This window comes from Callithrix jacchus, chromosome 6 (assembly GCF_049354715.1).
Source record: "Callithrix jacchus isolate 240 chromosome 6, calJac240_pri, whole genome shotgun sequence".
Taxonomy (NCBI): Eukaryota; Metazoa; Chordata; class Mammalia; order Primates; family Cebidae; genus Callithrix; species Callithrix jacchus.
Genome location: NC_133507.1, coordinates 52,246,597 through 52,252,766, shown reverse-complemented (window position 1 = coordinate 52,252,766; position 6,170 = coordinate 52,246,597). Strand labels below are relative to the sequence as shown.

General features: G+C 41.1%; 1 pseudogene; it reads left to right on the top strand.

Moving 5' to 3' along the window:
• Positions 1 to 256: 256 nt before the first annotated feature.
• Positions 257 to 931, top strand: LOC100407924 (ferritin heavy chain pseudogene; annotated as a pseudogene).
• The last annotated feature ends 5,239 nt before the right edge of the window (positions 932 to 6,170 follow it).

Sequence of the window (6,170 nt, the reverse complement as noted above, 5' to 3'; positions counted from 1 at the left end):
AACCATTCTAAGTGCTTCAGAATATTAACTTGCTTAATCCTCACAACAACCCTATGACGTTCTTCGCCGAAGAGTTTCCGCGGTTCCTGCTTCAACAGTGCTTGGACGAACTCGGTGCTCGTTCCCCCACACCGGCCGGCCGCCCACAGCCAGCCCTCCGTCACCTCCACACCGTGCCCTCCGACTGCGCCAAGGCCCCCGCCGCGGCTCCAGCTCCACTCAGCCACCGCCTCCGCTGCCGCCGCCTTGACGACCGTGTCCCCTTCGCCGGTGCGCCAGAACTACCACCAGGACTCAGGCCGCCATCAACCGCCAGCTCAACCTGGAGCTCTGCACCGCCTACATTTACCTGTCAGTGTCTTACTACTTTGACTGCGATGATGTGGCTTTGAAGAACTTTGCCAAGTACTTTCTTCACCAATCTCATAAGGAGAGGGAACATGATGAGAAACTGATGAAACTGCAGAACCAACGAGGTGGCCGCGTCTTCCTTCAGGATATCAAGAAACCAGACCATGATGACTGGGAGAGCGGGCTGAATGCGACGGAGTGTGCGTTACATTTGGGAAAAAATGCAAATCAGTCACTCCTGGAGTTGCACAAACTGGCCCCTGACAAAAATGACCCCCATTTGTGTGACTTCATTGAGACATTACCTGTATGAGCAGGTGAAATCCATCAAAGAATTGGGTGACCACGTGACCAGCTTGCGCAAGATGGCAGCACCCCAATCTGGCTTGGCAGAGTATCTCTTTGACAAGCACACCCTGGGAGACAGTGATCATGAAAGCTAAGCCTTAGGCTAATTTCCCCATCGCCGCGGGGTGATTTCCCTGGTCACCAAGGCAGTGCATGCGTGTTGGGGTTTCCTTTACCTTTTCTATAAGTTGTACCAAAATATCCTCTTAAGTTCTTTGTACCATTCCTTCGAATAAAGAAATTTGGTACCAAAAAAAAAAAAAAAAAAGTTGTTATCCCTGTCTTTCAAAACCAATCAAAACTGAGGCATGCCAGATGAAGTAATTTGCCCAGGGTCACATGGTAAGTAATGGCAGAGCCAGGAGTCGTCTCCAGAGTCCATGTTCTCAGCCACCATGCTATGCTCTGAATGAATAAATGAAGTCAGAGGTAATTCCTGTACTGAGATAGAGATTTCTATTTATATTTATTTAGAGATGGAGTTTCACTCTTGTCACTCAGGCTGGAGTGCAGTGACACGGTCTCGGCTCACTGCAAGTTCCACCTCCTGGGTTCAAGCAATTCTTCTGCCTCAGCTTCCAGAGTAGCTGGGATTACAGGGGCCTGCCACCATGCCCAGCTAATTTTTATATTTTTGGATGAGACAGGGTTTCACCTTGTTGGCCATGCTGGTCTCAAACTCCTGACCTCAGGTGATCTGACCACCTCAGCCTCCCAAAGTGCTGGAATTAAAGGCGTGAGCCACCATGCCCGGCCTGAGATAGAGATTTTTACAAAGTTCTCACTTTCAAGCTCCTGCAAAATGCTGGTAAATTCAAAGTTGTTGCTGAGATCAAATCCAAGTGAGTCTGAATCCACCCTTCTATTCTGTGCAGTCACCACCAGTGACTTCTCACATGAGACTTGGCTGCTTGAGGACATATAAAGGCAACACTAAAGTGCCACTTCCTCTCAGGATGACACAAATTTCCTTTTCTCATGTCAGTACAAATAGTTGAGTTCATGGTGAATGATCATCTGTCCCTTCTACTCTTCTCCACTCTATACATAGGTATGAGTTTGATACATTGACTTAATTTGTCTGAATCCTTTTAAACACATGGTGTTATTTTCTTTATGGCTGTTTTAAATGTATGTAAATAGTATTATGATAAATATATCACTCTTACATACCGTTTTTACTGAACACTTTTTTAAAATCATAAGATGTAACTGTAAAACTATCTTGCTTCTAACTACTGTAAAACATACATTCACTACATTTTATTCGCCCTTTCCTCTTGTGATAGACACAAGAATGCCTAAAATGCACTGCTACCACAAATAAGACCGTGATGAACTTTTCGTGTGTATCTTCTACTGACCTTAGGGAAGAATATATCTGGAAGATATGCCTCGGAGAAGTCAGAATGCATTTATGTAGTTTAAATACTGAAAGACTGTTTTCCATAATAGCTCTACCAGTCCAGACACTCACCAACAGTGCATGGGGACCCCCATCGTCCACATACAGCCAATACTTGCTATTGTCCACCTTTTAATTTTTGCTGATTGTCCTTGTTAGTATGGTGGTGAGTAAAAAAATAATGTAGAAATTTTTTTGCCAATTAGATGAGTATGGAGTGATTACTTCTTCAAATTTGCTATTCTCTGATAACCGACAAATTTTGGCATCTGAAAATAACCTATTTATATCTTTCAATCGTTTGTCTATTTAATTATCTTTTCTTCTTGAGTTTCAGGAGGTCACTATATATTCTTTACATTAATTTGCTATTGCTTTTCAAACATTGCAAACATCTTTTCCCAGTCTATCATCTACCTGTTAAACTTTTTTGTGAATTATCTCCATTTCTATGGCAACTCATAGGGACCTTTGGTAAAGTGACATTCTTTTTTCCTTTAGACTAGTGAAATGTTTAGGCCTTCAGTTCTCATAATTGCAAAAACATCCCTTCACCAAACCGTGAGACATAATGACTAAGGGGAGAACCCAAGAAATAAACTTGAAGTTATAATTTCCAGACCACAATTAGTGATTAAGGATTGTTTTTGGTATATTCTATTAATAAGCTGAAGCCATTTTTTTAACATACACCATTTTGTTCCACAAAGGGTCTGAGGAAGCTTATAAGAAAAACAAGCAATAAAATTAAAAAATATAAATTTTAAAAATCAGGAACAAGGAAAACACAGCAGAATAGAAGGTCAAGACCAGTAGGAAACTAAGAATGCAGATATGTAGGCCACAGGGTCCTACGAAGTTATTAATGTTGAGCCAAAAATTTGGCTCTGAGCTTCTTGGCAACCAGAGGGAAAAGGGAAAAGGGAACGCAATCAGGTACATTCAACGATATTCTCTTTGCTGATAAGAAAACATACAAATTTCTCAGAGGAAGATAAGTTTTTCCTGGCCCTGAGTTCCAAGAGAATTTCTCAGGTGGTTTTCATGTCAGTGACTTCTCTCACTAACATCACTATGGTAAAACTGATATATCTTGTTTCTTGTAACATCTCAGTGAAAGCTAATAGCCACCAAATTTTATTTGGTTAAAACACAGAAAGCAACCCAGTCTATCATCTGCCAATTAAGTGTGGAAAAGGAGCAAACAGGCCGAGCACAGTGGCTCATGCCTATAATCCCAGCACTTTGGGAGGCCAAGGCAGGTGGATCATTTGAGGTCAGGAGTTTGAGACCAGCCTGACCAACATGGTAAAACCCCGTCTCTATTAAAAATACAAAAACAACATTAGCCAGGCTTGGTGGCAGTTACCTGTAATACCGGCTACTTGAGAGGCTGAGTCAGGAGAATCGCTTGAACCCAGGAGGCAGAGGCTGCAGTGAGCTGAGATTGAGCCTGGGCGATAGAGTGAAACTCCATTTCAAAAAGAAAGAAAGAAAAAGGAGGAAATGGAGAGGAGAGGAGGAGAAAAACAAATCTATCCAAGTATGCAATCTTGGAGAATCCAATTTAGTGTAAGAATCAAATCAAAAATATCTGGAAAAACTAATGACATATTAGTTAAGATAACAGTAGTTGCTGTAACTGAAAACTGAAAATTCTCAGTGGCTCAACACAATAGCAGTTTATTTCTCACTGTAAAACCAAAACAAGAACCAACCTCCTTCCTTTTTGATGCCCCTTCATATTCTACACACAAGAAAAGCACATAAAGGACCATGCATGGGAGGTTTTTATAGGCCAGACCTGGAAGCAACCACACATCATTTCTGCCCCACATTCCAGTGGCTAGAACTTGGTCAAATGAGGCCAGGCACGGTGGCTCACGCCTGTAATCCCAGCACTTTGGGAGGCTGAGGTAGGCAGATCACGAGGTCAACAGTTCAAAACCAGCCTGGCCAACATAGTGAAACCCTCTCTCTACTAAAAATATAAAAATTAGTCAGGCATGGTGGTATGTGCCTGTAGTCCCAGCTATTTGGGAGAATGAGGCAAGAAAATGGCTTGAACCCAGCAGGTGGAGGTTGTGGTGAGTTGAGATCAAGTCACTGCACTCCAGCTGGGCAACAGAGTGAGATTCTGTCTCAAATGAAAAAAGAACTTGGTCAAATGACCAGTCCTAACTATGAGGAAGACGAGGTATAGTCTAAAGCTATGTGCCCAGGAAAAGGGGAAACAGGTGAATATGTAATACCCAGCCACAAATTATCAGTTGTGTCTTTCAAACATTTCTACATAATTTCAATTTTCTAAACAAGGATCTAGCAAACTATGGTCTGCAGACCAAATTTACCTTACCACCTGTTTTCATATGGTCCAAAAAATGAGAAATGTTTTGGCATTTTTTAATGTTAAAAACATCGAAAGAAAAATAATGTTTTGTGACACATGAAAATTATATGAAATTCAAGCTTTAGTCTCCATAAATAAAACGTTATTGAAATGCAGCCACATTTGTTCATTTACATATTGTCTATGGCTGCTTTTGTACTAAACAACAGCGGAGTCAAATAATTGCAATAGAGGCCACATGAATGGGAATGCCAGAAGTATTTACTATCTGGCCTTTTGCAGAAAAGGTTTGCTTACCCCTGTTTTAAACTGATAAGAGTTTTTAGGAATTGAGCAACAGACACTTCTACACAGTGACCTGAAATGCAAATATGCCTGATTGGTGGTTGAAGTATTTTCATAGGCATCAGTGATTAAATGAGCTGATGGCAAAATTGATAGCTTTTGGGAGCACTGAGTGGTCTGAACAAGATTCTGGCCATTCTATATGTAGCGTTAGATCAAAAAGAACCTGCAGGCAAAGCTAGAATTTTTCCTAAGAAACATTTCTGGAACTATACCAGTTCAAAAACCCATGATTAATCAGTCAGTCATTTTTACATAAGCAAGTAAAGACACACTGTTTTCCAAATTTTGCAAAGAAGTAAGCATCTCTCTTCAATAGAACTATTAGGTATTACACTTGCATGGCTTGTTTTTAATAAATAATGTACCACACTGTTATAGAAAGGATATGATTTTCTCGGGATTGTAAATACTTTAATTCCAATGGTGACAAGGTAAAGGATAAAGTTGGCTAAGAATCATAGTTCATGAAGTCAAATATCAAAGTTTATTTGTAGATAGTTTCCTGATGATTATGTTAGCATAATTTTCTTTGTTTCTCGATTACTCAAGGATCAGATCAAGAACAAGAGTAACCCCTTTTTAAAAGAATGCCTATCGACCTCAAATATTGACTGACAGCATTTCTTTCTATTGAACTTCCAAAAGATAAATAGGTTCACAGGGAATATATGGTGCTAGTACACACCCAAGAACAGTTTTAGAATTTAAGAAGGAATAAAATGTACCAACATATCAAAATAAGCTCTAAAAAAATCTTGGCATTAATGTCAACAGGTACTCCCTAGGGAAGTCCAGAGACATAAAACAAGCTTCAGGACAAAGTTTTGTTTGTAGCCACTGTAGCTGCAGTCATCCAGAGCAAACAAAACCGTCAGCCCTGGAGAGCCAGTCTCCCCAAGACCCGAATGCCCCAAATTTGGGAATGACCTCAAAATCACTGTTTCAGAGTCTAATATCAAGCTTCTTGTTTTATATAAAACAAAATTGAGACAGATTGAGTAAGGAACTTGTCCAGGCCACACAGCCAGCAGCCAGCAGCCAGCAACCAGCAGCACTGGCATTAGGACTCCAACCAGCCCCTTTTGGCTTCCCTGGGCCACATTAGAAGAAGAAGAATTGTTTTGGGCCATGCATAAAATACAATAACGATAGCTGATGAGCTTGTGCATGTGTGTGCGTGTGTGGGTGGGGTGTAAAAATGTTTACATACTTGTGTTAGGTCATATTCAAAGCCATCCTGGCCGCAGGCAGCCCATGGGCTATGGGTTGGACAAGCTTGCAAGTCTGCACCATAATTCATCCTCCTGCACACTGGCTCTCTGGAGCTATCAGTTCATTGACTCAAGTGAGGTTAATGTATCCTCCTTC